The sequence below is a fragment of the Petaurus breviceps genome, unplaced genomic scaffold (assembly GCF_028583685.1).
Source record: "Petaurus breviceps papuanus isolate PSGF00001 unplaced genomic scaffold, PetGlider_PUasm1.0 490, whole genome shotgun sequence".
In the NCBI taxonomy this organism is placed as follows: domain Eukaryota; kingdom Metazoa; phylum Chordata; class Mammalia; order Diprotodontia; family Petauridae; genus Petaurus; species Petaurus breviceps.
Genome location: NW_027186352.1, coordinates 19,487,398 through 19,503,689, shown reverse-complemented (window position 1 = coordinate 19,503,689; position 16,292 = coordinate 19,487,398).

Here is a 16,292-nt window from a genome sequence, read left to right as displayed (position 1 = left end):
TTTATGAAATTTATGTCAAAAAGGTGTACATGTTATTAGATAAAAATAAAATGTTAAAAAAACAGTAAAACAAAGTCGAAAGAATAAAAAATAGAAAAAAACAAATATCTCATCAGAAATACAACTTACTTGGGAAAATCTATCAAGGAGACATAAGTTAACAAATTATTAGACTACCTGAAAGTCATGGTCAAAGAAAGAGCACTGACATCATATTTCAAAAAATTACCAAGGAAAATTGCCCCAAATACGCTAGAACCAGAGAACAAAAAGGAAGTAGAAAAAATTCCAGCAATCACCACCTAAAAAAGATCCTAAAATGAAAACTCCCAGGAAAATTTAACCAAATTCTCAAGCTCCCAGAGCAAAGACAAAATACTTCAAACAGTCAGAAAGAAACCATTCTACTTTGTAGCTAAAGTCATGATTACATAAGATTTAGCAGCTACCTCAATAAGGGGGCAGAGGGTTTGGAATCTGATATTCAGAAAGGAAAAGAGTTGGGATTTCAACCAAGAAAAACCTACCCAGTAAAATTGAGTATAAAATTTCTAGGGGAAAAAATATATGTATGTGTATATACATACACACATATACATATATATGTATGTATATTTGTGTATAGATATATGTAATTAAATTGAGGACTTCAAAGTATTCCCAATGAAAATACTAGAGCTGAATAGAAAAATTCAATTTTCAAATATAAGACTCAAGAGAATCATAAAAATTTAAACATGAAATGGAAAACATAAAGGATTTAATAAGGTTAAAATGTCTACATTTCCATATGGGGAAATGATACACATACTTTCTAAACTTTATCACTATTAGGGCAGTTAGAAGGCACCTACATAGAGGTCATGGGAGTAAGCCAATTATGGTGGGATGACATAAAAAATAGAGGCAAGAATGTGGGATGCACTGGGAAAATGGAAAAAAGAAATGTGTCCTGTTACATTAACTCCTGATTTTAGAGAGCTATTTTCCAGTTAGTCAAGGTAGTGGAAAAATAGGGGAATATAGGAAAAAAATAGGAAAAATCACTACTCTTATGTTATGGATTTTTGGATTCTTCGTATAAAAATATTTGCTATAGTTTTTCCCCCCATACTATCTAGGGTCCAGAATAATTTGGTTAAAATAGAAAAAAACATAATTTGGAGGATAATACATGGAAGAGAGTCAAGAGGTTCATTTCTCTCCATTTTGCAACTGAGTAGACTGAGGCTAGGAAAGGTTAGGTAGCTTGCTTAAGGCTGCACCATTCATAAGAGGCAGAGTTAGGATTTAAATGTGCTTTCCCAACTCCAAATTGAGTATCCTCTCTGCTCACTCACTGCTTCCACATCAGTTGAGTTTAACCAAATCACTTCCCCATCTCACATGAAAGACAAGATGTCTAATAAGGCAGGCTGCCCTATAGTGGCACGCTGGTGCATGGGTGACTGCCCCATTTCCCAGGCCTCCAGGCCCACAAGATCTATAAGAATGAGAGCATGATACTTCTGGCAAGAAAGTCTCTCATGTTCTATTTCACAGTGTGAGGTATCTGCTATATTATCAATCAATCAGAAGTATTTATTATCTATTATTTGCTACACACTGAGGACACAAAGGCAAAAATAAATCCATCCCATTCCTCACGGATTTTATATTCTAATGAATAATGCAACATCTGTATCACTATATCTAATCTATATCTATAAAATGCAGAAAAGGTAATTTTATTCAGGCGAGAAGTCACCACTACCTAGGATAGATCTCATTTAAAATATAGCGTATGAGAAACGTTTTAGGGAAACTGATAGCAGAAACTGGAATTTCAGTGATCTCGCCCCGCTACAGCATCACATGTACTTGATGCCACTAGGTGATCCAGGGGATATAGTTTTGGACCTGGCATCAGGAAGTCCTGAGTTTGAATCCAAACTCATATATTTTCTGTGGGATCCTGGTTCCATCACTTCATCTCGGTTTGCCTCAATGTAAAATGGAGATCACACATAATACCGCCTACCTCTTAAGGTAGTCGTGATGATCAGATGAAATTTTATTTGCAAAACCTCTCCGTACAGTTCCTGGCATACGTAGTAGTTCTTGACAAATACTCTTCTCCTTCCTTCCTTACAGTAGAAAATGAGTTTTATAATATCAATCAATGCAGAGTAGATCTACCTTTAACAAGTGTACGTACACACACACGCACACACACAAACTCCAAACAATTTTAAATAACACCTCAAATTAAACTTGGAGGGGTAGAATATAATGGTAATGGGATTTAAGAGACCTCCCATGGAGCCCATTAAGGGAAGCTTGCTTAGGGGAGGCTGGATTGTGAGAAGGCTTTTGCACCTTTTGTTAATTTCTGATTAGGCACTGAGTCACAGGTCGTGATGCCTTCTGGCTCTGAGAAGTGTAGATATAGATTCAGATGTAGATATTGATATGCCTCTATCTGTGTGTGTGTGTGTGTGTGTGTGTGTGTGTGTGTGTGTGTGTGTGTGTAATCTGAGTTGGTATTTTGCTTTGGGCCTCACTCATTTTGGGCCTCACTCTTATGACTTGACCAGATGAGATTCTGGTTAGCTGTTAAGGAGCCCCTTGGCTTTGAACAACCCAAATGTTGGTGCTTCTCTTTCTGGTAACTATGTATGCATTGCTTTGATCAGGGAGTTGGATCAGTGATAATTTCTCAGGATCTGCTTGTGTTTTCTTTGTTTGGATTTTCTCTGAAGTTCAGGGTGCTGACTTTTCCCCTGAACTAATGAATGTAATTTAAAAGATTGTTTGACCCTTTGAATAGCTATCTTTCCTAGTAAAGCAGATCTAAGAACCTGTGCAAGCAGCCATCCCGGGGATGCCAGTGTACTTGCTGCTGCATATAGCCAACAAAAGGTAAGGGCGAAATATTTGTCCAAGCTAAGACAACTTACAAAGTCCTCAGGAGAGGTCTGTGACACTGGGGTTAAAATTTTCACATGAAATGAGAAGGTAAACTATTTGTATTTTGCTGAACTGTATTAGGACAGCTAGGTGGCACAGTGTATAGAGTGCTGGGCCAGAAATCAGGAAGACCCATCTTCCTGAGTTCAAAACTGGCTGCAGACACCTACTGGCTGTGTAACCACAGATAATTTGCCTCAGTTCCTCCTTTCTGTAACGATCTGCAAAAGGAAATGGTAAACCATTCCAGCATTTTTGCTAAGAAAACCCCAAAATGATGTCACAAAGCATTGGATATGACTGAAATAAGAACAACAACAAGAAAAGAGTTATGTCATTTGTTAATGGAGAATCTAGGTTATAATTCTTTCCTGCCCAAATATTGTGTGACTTGGGACTAACATCTCACTATTTTTAGAGCTTTACAGAAGTGGCAGGGCCTGTCTTTGGACATGATGGGCTCCTTAGTTTCTGATGGTTTAGTAGACATTGGATGACAAATTCAAACACTGATGAAAGGATTCATGGGCAGTTATTGGTTAGACTAGAGGACTTGATGTCTCCTCTGCCTTGGAGAGTCTGTGGTTCTCTATGCCTTTTAATTTCTTTGCATGTCAAAACAAGGGATTGGAATAAACTCTAGGGGTCCTTACAGCTCGAAATTCTGTGATCCCATGCTTCACTGAATGGACATAGGGATGTAAGGAAATGAAGAAAAGATATTAGCTTCAAGTCAATGTTTTTGAACTATTTTTCATCTAATGCTAAGAGAACTTTCCCTCTCAAAGACAAGAGATCAACAAGAAGAAGCAAAAGATCATTGGTTAGACCAGAAAACCAAAGACATCCATCTGTTTGACACACTAATCATGTAAATGAACCTCTTGCAGAGTCGAGAAATCACACATAAAAATAATACCTCCCGTCAGCAGGTAAATGAATTGGGCTTAAGGGGGAGATATACGATGACACTGATATTGGACTTTGGGGCTCTTGTTTACTTCACTGACAGCTAAATTGTATTCTCTACTGCTGCTAAACAAAGCCTGCTCACATGCCCTTAATCTCCAATTATTCTACTGCCCACTACTGTCCCTTGAGGAGAGAACAGATGAAAGAAAAAAGTCACCTAGATAAGAGCTTCTGAGATTTATTTTGGAAAGCTAAAAAAAGTTAAAACTCATCCAAAAGGTAAGCAACAAGAAAGATGGTTCACTTGCTCTTATCCTAGACAACTTCCTTTCTCCCTCTGCCATGACTTTTTAGAGGGTTTCTATTCTCTTCTTCTCACCTCTGATTCACGAAGGTTACATGAATATCCTAAAGCTTTCTGTAGTTCAAGTGTCGTCCGTGACAGAAGACATTTCCTCATCTCTCCGTGTTTTCAATAACCTCTTCTCCAAAATATTTTCTATGTTCTAATATCTCATAATTTCTCTTACCTTGTATTACTTTTTGCTATGTCTTCTCCTCCTTCTTTTTTCCTCCTCTTAGTGTAAGTTCTTTGAAAGCAGAGATGATTTGATTTTGTGTCTCATTTGAAGGCTTAACTACTCACTTTATAAAAGATTGTTGAATAAAAGAATGAATGGAAGAACCCATATCAAAGGATAGAGTAGGGGTTTGCATTTCTTTTCATCAGGTTTATGATTTTCCTCCTCATGAATTATGGGTAATTCTTTCATGTCAATAAAAATAATCTTCCCATTTTGAATCCATTTGGCAAGTTGACTTTTAAAAAATAATTTATGCTTGATTCTAGGTAGTCAGTAAACATTTATTAAGCACCTACTTTGTGCCAGGAGTGGAGTTAAGCACTGAGAATACCAAAAAATGGGCAAAAGACAGCCTCTGCCCTCAAGAACTTCGCGATCTAAGGGCAGAGACAAAAAAAAATAAGATACATAAAAAAAGACTACATACAGGATAGATAGGAAATAATTCATAGAGAGGAGGGATACTAGAATTAGGAGGGTTGTGAAAGGAATCCTGTAGAAGGTGGGGCATTAGTTGGGACTTAAAGGAAGCTAGGCAACCTAATAAGTGGAGATAACAAAGGATGATGTTCTAGGCATTGGGGGGAAGAAGGGGACGGACAGCCAGGGACAATGCCCAGATCCCAGAGATGGAGGCTCTTGTTTGAGGAATGCCAGTAGGCCAGCATCACTGGACCAAAGAGAATGTGTCTAAGAGTAAGGTGTAGAAAGACTGAAAAGAGCACAGGGGCTAGTTTATGCAGGTTTTTGCCTGTCAGATGAGTTTTTATTTGATCTTGGAGGCTATACGCAGCCATTGGACTGCATTGGGTTCATTTATTCTTCACTCTTAGCAACATCCCATCATCTTTAGTCTTCTTCCTGAAAACTAGGTTTATGTGATTTAGAAATAATAACGTGGATGGAAAATGGCATCCACCTCCAGAGAAAGAACTTGGGAGTTTGAACATTGATAGAAGCATAGTATTTTCTTTTGTTGATTCGTTTCTTCTTTCTTGTGATTCCTCCCATGACTTCTAATTCTTCTTTACATAATGGCTAATGTGAAAATGTGTTTAATATGAATGCATAAGTAGAGTCTATATCAGATTGAAGGTTGTCTTGAGGAGGGGTAAAGAGAGGGAGGGAGAGAAATTTTGAAACTCAAAATCTTATGGAAGTGAATGTTGAAAACTAAAATAAATTAATTTTTTTAAAGAAATAACATCGTGGGTCTCAGGGTAGTAAATAAACATTCCAAAGCTAATTAATTCAGCAGAAACAATACTTCTCCACCAGGTGTGGAAAACACCCCCCACCACACTGTTTTTATTTTATATATCTTTTGCATACATCTTTCCACATGCATACTGACTTTAAGCTCATTGAGCATAAGGACTTTCACTGTTTTTCTTTCCATTGACAGCACTTCAGAATGTACCTGACATTCTTCCACTTAATTTATGAGTTATATAGAGTACCGGCTTCTATTCTGACACTAAAGGAAGTATGGAAATTGTGCAAAGAGAAATATGGCCAGCACATGAGAGAACAAGGATTATCTACCAATGCAGAGACAATGGCAAAGGTTTATTTTAGAATGAGATTCATAGGATGGGCAACCGCCAAGTCCTTCAGGGGCAGAGTCAATATCTTGGTCCAGTCGATCCCAGAATAGGCAACTTGCCACACTTCAATGGATTTGTGATCCCACTGATGTGTATGTCAACTTTAATGAAATCATTATGCATTCATGCCCACCCACCCTGTGTGACTCTTGTCCATGATCTCCAACTACACTACCTCAGTGAACCTTTCCAATGTACTAGAGGCCATCCTCTAGATATCTCCATAATAAGTGGGTAATCATAATGGCTAACACTCATATAGTGCTTTAATATTCACAAAGCTATTTACATATGTTGGCTCATTCAGTCCTCACAACAATACAGGGAGTTCACTCAGGAAGACAGAGGTCATGTGACTTTCCCAGTAAGTGTCTGAGGTTGGATTTGAACTCAGGTCCTCCTGACATTAAATATAACATTCTATATGCTAATGCAACCCATACTTCCCATCTCTTCTTTGCTCTGAGTTAAACATGTACAGTTCCTTTAATTGGTATTCATATATCATGGAATGTAAGAGTCAAATTATTAGGTAGCAGAATTCCCCTCGTGTGTCATCTTCTAGGAAATATGGGTAATGTCTTCATTGGTATATTGTAGAGGGGATTTAAAAACATCTCTAGGTTTGACCTGAATAATACATGTGTGTGTATGTGCACACACACATATGCCTTCCAAATTTTGTATTTTGATATGTTTTCAACAAATTTTTAGAAACTAAACTGGAAAGTGAATCATTTAGGATTACAGGTTTGGAGCTGTCATGGTCCTTAGAAGCTGTAGAATTCACTTTCCTCATTTCACAAATTCTCAGCCTTAGAGAGTCTAGCTGAGTTGCCCTCATTAACAGAAGTGATAGAGTTGTTCAGTCATTTTTAGTTGTGTCCAATGCTTCATGACTCCATTTGGAGTTTTCTTGGCAAAGAGTAGTTTGTCATTTCCTTCTCCAGCTCATTTTTACAGATAAGAAAACTGAAGCAAACAGGGTTAAGTGACTTACCCAGGATCACACATCTACTAACTGTCTGAGGCCAGATTTGAACTCAGGTCCTTCTGACTTACAGGCCTCGCACTCTACCCAATGTGCCCCCTTGCATTTCTAGGTAACTTTGGGGGTTTTCTTTTGCACAAACTGCTCTCCTTAATTATAGACACTGGCCTAAAAGCCAAGTAAGAATCAAGGATTTTCTGTATCTCTTAAAAGAAAGGCATATTAAAAAGTAAACTAGATTATAATATAAGCTTTAAAAACTTTTTTAGCATTGTTCTTACTCATCATTAAGTGTTTTTAATCACAACATAATTGAGCCCTGACCATATGTGAATGCATTTATTAATAAATAAAATCACTATAGATCCTTTTGTGGCATCTAGACTCCTGGAACTAATAAGAAGCTCGCATGGCTATGGATATGTCAGGGTAAGATCTTGTTCCTGTTGCTGCCTTCATTAGAGGGCAGTACTGAAGTCATTCCATCCAGATGTGATTATCCCTAGGGTCCTCAGTTTCCTTCTTATTTGCTGTATAAGAAGGGAGGAGCAAATCATGTGACTGAGACTCTATTCTGAAAATACTGATATTTTCAAACAAATTTAAAATAAAGAAATAGTAAATACACCACTTACAGATGGCAGTGTAATGAAAATTGTAATCAGTTCACATAGCACAAAGGACACAGATCCAAATGAAGACTTAACAATGGAATCCTAATACAGAGTGAATAAAAAAACAAATGATAGAAGTAATCGATAAATGTACAAAAGAAAATTTTAATGATTTGAGTATCAGAGCCATCACTCAAACCCAGATCCTAAAAATACCAAAGCACTGCATTCCCCAATACTATACTATCTAATATATATAATAGTAATATTATAATAAATATATAATATAATATTATATAATAATTTTATTATATATAATATTATAATAAATATATAATAATATAATTTTATATATAATAATATATCTATATCTATTAATATGCATGTATGTATATACACATATATGAATATATATACACAAGCATATGTATATGCATATGTATCTATGTCCTATACATAACATATAGAACTGTAGCTACAGAAATACACATACATAGTCATATGCATGTATGTGTCTCTATATGATGGATATAGTGGTGATACAGATTGAAACATACACAAAAGCAATATGTCCACCATACTGCGCTCAGGACATCATTTTGCATGTAAAAAGCAAAATAAAATTTTTTTTCAAGAAAGTAAGAAGAGCCTGGAGCACTCCTGTCTGTACTAGGAAATTAGGAAATGTCCCAGATCATGGGCTTGCCTTAGTGAATGAAGCATAACATTTCTACTTTACGAGGAAGAGAGAAATCATGGTACAGATGGACACCAAACATCTCTTTGTGACACCGTCAGAGGCTGGCAAACCTTTTAAAATAGAAATCATCAGTCAGCTAATATTTATTAAGCATCTACTATGTTATAGACTCTGTGCTAAGGACTATTAGAAACAGCCTCCAAAGTTATTTCAATTTTAGGGAAACATCTAGAGCTCTGCTCGTTGCATAGTTTTTGGCTTTGAAAATGTCCTCTTCCTGTTGGGCTGATTAAACATTTTATTGGTTAGTGTTTCCTCGTACAAATCTGCAAACGGATCACAAACTGTGGTTAATGAGCTGTGTCTAAACTCCCCCAATCCTTTATCATCCCTACCATCTGCTTTGGCTTATTCCTTATTAGTTTTTAAGCTAATAATCTATCTCTATTATTTCCTTTATGCAGATACTCTTAGAGAAAGTCGGAAAATTTCTAATCACAAGCAAACCATCCATATTTCCTTTTTCAGACTTAACAGCTTATAGGAGCTATCGCTTAGAACAGAAGCATTTAGAGTTTGCAGTGTCTAGGGAAGATCCGTGTTTCTAATTCGGATCGCAGGCAAACATGTCTGTATCTTAAGGTTGGAAGTCAGTACAAATTGTGGATGCATGTACTGAGCTGAGGAATTTGCATTTTATCTTAGAAGTGACAAGGAACCATTGAAGACTTTGAAGGTTGGCAGAATGATATGATCAGATATTTGTCTTGGAAACATTAATTTGTCAGGTATGTGGAAGGTGAGAGGGAGAGAACAAACATTTATCATTGTTTATCCACTTTATCACTCATGTCCTAACTCTTCATGAGCCATTTTATGGGTTTTTGTGGCAAAGATCTTGAAGCCACTTCCTTCTTCAGTTCAATTTACAGATGAGGAAAGAGAGGCAAATAGGGTTTAGTGACTAACCTCAGAGTCATGCAGCTAGTATCTGATTCTGGATTTGAACTCAGGTCCTTCTGACTCCAGGGCTGGTGCTCTATCCATTGTGCCCCCTAACTCCCTATTTCATAAATGCTCACTATTTCCCAGGCATTGTACTAAACGCTTTATAAATATTGTTCATTTGATACTTATAACAACCCTGGGAGGTAGGGACTATTGTTATCCCAATTTTATAATTGCTGCTGTTTGTCCCTCATTCTCGTAGAGGTCAATGACTTTAACAGTTGAGGAAACTATGACAGGCAGAGGTTAAATGACTTGATCAAGGTCATATAACCAGGAAGTATCTGAGTCTGGATTTAAACTCAGTTCTTCCTGGCTCCAGACCCAGTCCTCTATCTTCTGTGCCACCAAGTCAGTAACTCCAATGTGGAAGTTATTTCAGCTTGGAAATAATGAGGTCCTGTCCTAAGACACAATCTCTGTGAATAGAGTAACAGTTAAGACAGGAGAGTTGTGGCAGAAATGGGCAAAAGAACAATTGGCAATTAATCATAGATGATTGTTGAGGGAAAGATAAACATCTAGTTCGGCTCCAAGTTTCTCCACCTGGATGGCTGGAAGAACAGTGGTGCTGTCTAGAAATGGACCTGACCCTAAAACAGGAACAGTCCTTTGGAGCTTAGGGACCCCTCCTGTCATTAATCACTTTTTTTTTCTTTACTAGGTTCTCTCTGTGGGGTGGTACTGAGGCCTCTGTTCCATGAAACCAAATAAATTCAGAAGTCAAGGTCAACATATTTTTACTTTGAAGGGAATAAAAGTTATGCTGCTGGAGGTATCAGGATACCCACCCTCAGTGGCCATTTTCTCCTTGAATATCCAACCCTTGCAGCCTATTGACTGAATATAAGCATAATCCAGAATATTCTGGATAGCCCATTTGACCTAGAGTTTGCAAAAAGCATCTAGTAAATATAACAAACTTTGTTCTTTCAATGCTATCAATTCATAGGCCCCCTATCCAGGTGAAGAATTCTGTAATTGCCCCTTCCATGGAACAGCAAAAGGAGGAAAGGAGCAGAGCAAGAGATTCCTGGCTGAAGCATCCAAGCTAAATATTTCCACCATGATTTCTCTGTCCATGAAAATCCCATCCCATCCTTAGCTGGACTCCTTTCTAGATCTTTAAGTATCCCTTGACTGCCAGATACCACATGCCTCTCTGAGCCAAACAAGGATTTCTTGAAAATAAGCCCACTTTATAGAAATAACAGAACAGGAGACTGCCAAGATCTTGAGAGGCTCTTAGATTTCTTGGTCTTTGGGTTTCACCTCCACATCCCCAAAGAAAATTAGACAAGGTCATAGGAAAACCATACCTCATCATCCTTCAGGATAATGAATCCCCAGTCTCTTCCCACACCCCATCTTTTAACAAAGCAAACCATCTGCGGTACTGAATTAAAACATGGGAGAATATAACATGACAAGACAGGAAAAAGGATACATGCTGGAGAAGTGGGGAAATTGGAACACTAATATATTATTGGTGGAGTTATGAACTGATTCAACCATTCTGGAGAGCAAACTGGAACTTTATACAAAGGGTTATAAAACTGTACATACCCTTTGACCCATCAATACCACTTGTAGGGCTGTATCCCAAAGAGATTATACAAATGGGAAAAGGACCCACATCTACAAAAATATTTATAGTAGCTCTTTTTGTGGTGGCCAAGAATTGGAAATTGAGGGGATGCCCATCAATGGGGGAATGGCTGAACAAGTTGTAGTATAGGAATGTAATGTAATACTATTGTGCTATAAAAAGTGCTGAGCAGGCAGACCAGAAAAACCTGGAAAGACTTGAATGAACTGATACTGAGTGAAGTGAGCAGAACCAGGAGAACATTGTACATAAATAACAGTCACACTGTGTGATGACTAACTTTGACAAATTTGTCTCTTTTTAGCAATGCAAGGATCTAAGACAATTCCAAAAGACTCATGACAGAAAATGCTTTCCACATACAAAAAAAGAACTGTGGAGTATGAATGCAGACAGAAGCATATTATTTGCTCGCTCTCTTTTACTTCCTTCTCGTGTTTTCTCCCATTGGTTCTAATTCTTCTTTAAAACATGATGTGAAAATAGGTTTAATATGAATATCTATGTTAAGCATATATGATTTTACACGTCATCTTGGGGCTGGGGGGAGAGATGGAGAGAAAATTTGGAACTCAAAATCTTATGGAAGTGAAGGTTGAAAACCAAAAAATAATTAATGTATTAAAAAAAAAAACATGGGACAAGGGAAAGTTGGGACTATTCTGGGAAATAGCCATGCCCTGAAGATAGCAAGATAATCCTGTGATCAGGACCATTAAAGAGAGAAACAGAATCTTCCCTCAAGGGTGAACTAAAGCCAAGTTGTCTCTACTAAAGGACGTTGCTGCTTTGTTTCTTTTCTCAGTTCCTGTTTTGTAAGGGGATTGAAGTTAGTCCTTATCCCAGAGAATGACTATTCATCTTGTCTCCTCACAAAATTGAAGAAATCAACTGTAAAGGAAAAAAGCATGTTTTGTCAGGTATTTGATATTTTCTGATCTACAAATTAATAATTGATAAAAAAATAAGTGCTATTTTTGTGGCAATTTATGTTTTGCAAGGTATGTCAGATGTTATTAACTTCACCAAAACCTTATGAGGTACACGTTACAGATATTACTCTCCTCACTTTGTAGATGAAGAAGATAAGGATCACAGAAGATAAATTATTTGTTCAATGTCACAAGGTCAGTGAATGTTGCATACTAGATCTGAAACTCCATGTAAAAAGTATGCTGCCATTTTCTTTACCTTGATGAATCATGAATATATGACTGGCACCAAAATGTCTCTATCCTACTTGAGATTTAAATACTTAAATTGGGTGAGAAAATTCTTTAATTGATCAATTAATCAAAAATGTTCTTTGGATTATGTGCTAAATGGTCTTTGACATTATACAACAATATTATTCAGAGAGACCATCTACAAGGATCATCTATAAATCATCCAAGAAGGGGTGATATTCTAGAAATTGGAACATGTAATTTTCAAGGCCACCTCTGAAAAAGAACTGTCTGGGGGACAGTGGGTGGGATGATTTGGGGAAGAGAGGCTTCAACTTCAACCTCAGCAAGTTCTCCTCATGCGCCTTCTTCCTCTGATAAAAGAAGGACCTCGCCAGTCTCAAAGGGTACAGAAGATGTTGGGTTTCCTATGGTCCCGTCAGCATCCTAGCATTATATCTGCAATGTCGATGGCTCCCATCTTCTCACTGGATTCCTAAATGGCATCCACAGATCTGTTGGTGATGGTGTCTATATTGTTGTGAGCCAGGAGAGACTGGATTCATGGTTCTACAAGGAATTTAGCAAACAGACTTTTGAGTTCTCCCCATATGAGAGAAAATAGCTCCTTGAAACAAGAAAGTAAGTTAATACTTGGCCAAATGTGATTTCTAAGCTTAAATCCACTTTTTAAAAAGTTCTGCTTTTTAAAAAAATTCACAACTTTTTATAGGAGATATATTTTTTAAATTATTCTGAACTTAAGAAAGAAAACAAGCATTTCCAGAATATAGTAGAATAGAAAAAAAAGATGGCACATGAAACTGCAAATTTATTGTATGCAACTTGCTTTTTTTTAAACATATAATAAAGTTACCATATAATTTTCTTTGTTTTTCCCTTCCCCCACTCTAGAGATGGCTACCATTAAACATTATATACATACTTCTATTTATCACTTCTTTTCTGTATGCAGGTCATTGAGCTAATCATTTCTTATAGCACAGCAATATTCCATTAAAATCATACGCAACAACTTGTTTAGCCATTCCCCAATTAACAGGCATCTTGACAGTTCCCAGTTCTTTGTCACCACAAAGGAAGCTGCTACATAGGCTATTTCTCTTTTCCCCTAATCATTTTTGGTAGACTTAGTAGTGGTGTTGCCCATTCAAAGGATAAGGGCGGTTTAATAACTCTTTGGACATAATTCCAGACTACTCTCCAAAATAGCTGGAGTAATTCACAGTTCTACCAACGGTGAACTTGGGTCTCAGTTTGTCCACATTTCCTCTGACATTTGTTACTTTCCCTTTCAATCATTTTATCCAACTTGATAAGTGTAAAATGATATTTCAAGGTAGTTTAAATTTGTATTTCTCTAATCAATAATGTTTAGAAAACTTTTTGAAAAAATGTAAACTGTTCTTACTTATTCATCAGAAAATTTCCTGTTTATATCCTTTGACCGTTATCAAATGGGGAATGACTTGTATTCTTATAGATTTGACAAAGTTCTTTATGTATTTGAGACATAAGACTTTCATCTGAGAAATTATCTATAAAATCTCCTCCCATTTTCTGCTTTTTTTTTCCAATTCTGCTTTTGAGTGTGCTATTTAAATACAGCTAACATTATGGCTTCTCTATTGATGATCTTATGAAGCACTGGGGGCTTGGACCAAGGGTATTATAGAATTACCCTTGGATCCTCAGTTTTATCCTTAAAACCCAAAGGGGTGATGTTGCCAAGCTCTAAAGAAACAATTGATCATAAGAATGGGGTTTGGGATAAAGATGCCTCAGAGCTCACGTGGGCAACATAATAAACATTTGATTCATATTGTCTCCAATTTTCTTGTGCTTCTGTTTACTGAGACTCTTCTTGGCTGCCTCATTCCATTTCTCTGGTGTTAACGCTAAAATCCTGTCACTTATATGTGAGTGAAAAGTCTCAGAGGTATTAAATCCTATTTCTTGTTCCCTTGAAATGGATTTCAGCTCTTGTCTCCTTAATCGTCAACAGGGAGAGATCATTAAAAAGTAATTTCTTCTACATCAAATGAGATGCTTCATTCTTGTTTTTCCATAACTTTTTTTCCCCATTACCATAGACTTTTTATCCTCATTTTTCCTTTCTAAGGAAAAGAAGCATTTACTTCTTATTAAGTTAACTCTCAAGCAGCCTTATTCTAGGATGTTTTCCTGGTATATTTTTGAGTTAAGAATATTTTTATGTTTGCTTCAATAATTGCTTCCTTCATGATAGTTCTTCCCTCTCTAAGGATTCTGCATGAAAAAGGGTAACATGGGGAAGGGGATGCTATGAGAAGGAAAAAAATTTTTTAAAATATTATAGGATCCTAGATGCAGCTAAGTTATGTGGTGAATCGTGTCTTGGACTTAAGAGTCAGGAAGGGTTTCAAATCCTATTTCAAACTATGTGACCCTTGGTATGTCACATTCCTTCTGTCAGCCTCATTTTCCTCATCTGAAATATGGGAATAATAATATCACTACTTTACAGGGTTATTGCATCAAATGAGATCACATATTATATATGTATGCACTTACATGTATATTTTTAAACCTTATAGTACTATATAAACTTTAGCTAGGACATGATGGGATCTCTGAGGTCATTTTGATGGAATCCTAATAAAGTTGCCCCCAGCCTCAGCAGGCTTAACTTCCTAATGGGACTCACTGAACAGCAGGCATGCCCTGAATGAACCCCAGACTCAGTATAGCCACTGCCCTCAGATCCAATTCACATATATGAACAGGTGTGTTCTTGTACACAGCCACAATCACATAATCCATTTTAAACCCAAGACAGGACCACAATACTTAACTATCCATCTTGACCAGACAGGACTACAATAGTTAGCAAATCAGAAAACAGCATGACCAAGATGTTTGACCACTGAACCACAGAAGGGACCCTTCTCCATTACATAATCCCTTAAACCCCTCCTGCTTTTTTAATATTTATAATTTCTGTTGTGTAATCAGCATCACTGCATGATAAAATTGCCTATCTTGTCTTACTAAGTTGGTGGCTTCCTCTCGGAACCCAGCCCGCTTCTGAGGGGTCTCTATCCTCAGCAAATGCCTATGTTTGGATTATAGGTGGTCTGACTGTGAATTCATTCAAGATGACCCCCACAACACACCACAAAAATTTAGTCTAACCCTTCATTTTACAGAGGAAGAAACTGAAGTCCAAGAGAAGTAAAGTTATTTATCCAGAGTCAGAATAAGTTGCAAAAAGAGACTTAAACTCAGATTGACTGACTCCAATTGCAAAGAACAACTAATAAAGGAGAAGCTTCCTAAGAATTCTGGTAATCCCAGAGTGGAACAGACTGCCTTAGAGACTGATAGCTTTCCCCTCTTTACTTGTTTTCAAGAAAACAGTGGATGACTCTGTCAGGAATAATACAGAGATGATTCTGTTAGCTTTATGCTGAACTAGATGTGTTCTCTGAGGTGCTTAGGCTCTATGATTCAGTGACTCTGTGAAGGCTTGAAGAAGTTGTTTGTCTGCCACAGAAAACAGTATTCACATTAATGAGATTACAGCTTATTTAGAGTAAAAGCTGAGGCAGATGTAACATTTTAGCCATTACCTCTAAGAATCTTTCTAAAATGATCTCACAGTCCCTTATCTCTCTGCCTTCTCCAGTAAAGTATAATGCATCAATTGATCAGTCAAGAAGCATTTCTTAAGTGCCTACATTTAGTCAAGTACAGGCCCCAGTGATCAAACACAAAAGGAATCCAGTCCCTGGCCTCATGTCACATACCTCCTACTGCAATCTCAATATTCTTTAATGACTCAAATTGACTGCTTCTAGAACTCTGCTTTAATGCAGTGATGCCATTACAGTCACACACAGTTGTCCCCAGGTCTTCAGTTTTTGCATAATTGTCCTTTTTTTCTATTTCTTCTGTTTCTTCCCCATCTCCTGGGCTATCACTCCTTGGGACTTTAATGCGTCTGACAGTAACAACACATTTTCAATCCCTTTTCATTTGCTGCTTCTCATCTTCTGAGATTGTCTCTTTTTCTCCAAGTTAAAAGTCAGTACCTTTAGCCAGCCTTGAACACTATTCATGCACTCTTGATTCCCAGTCAAACTGGATTAC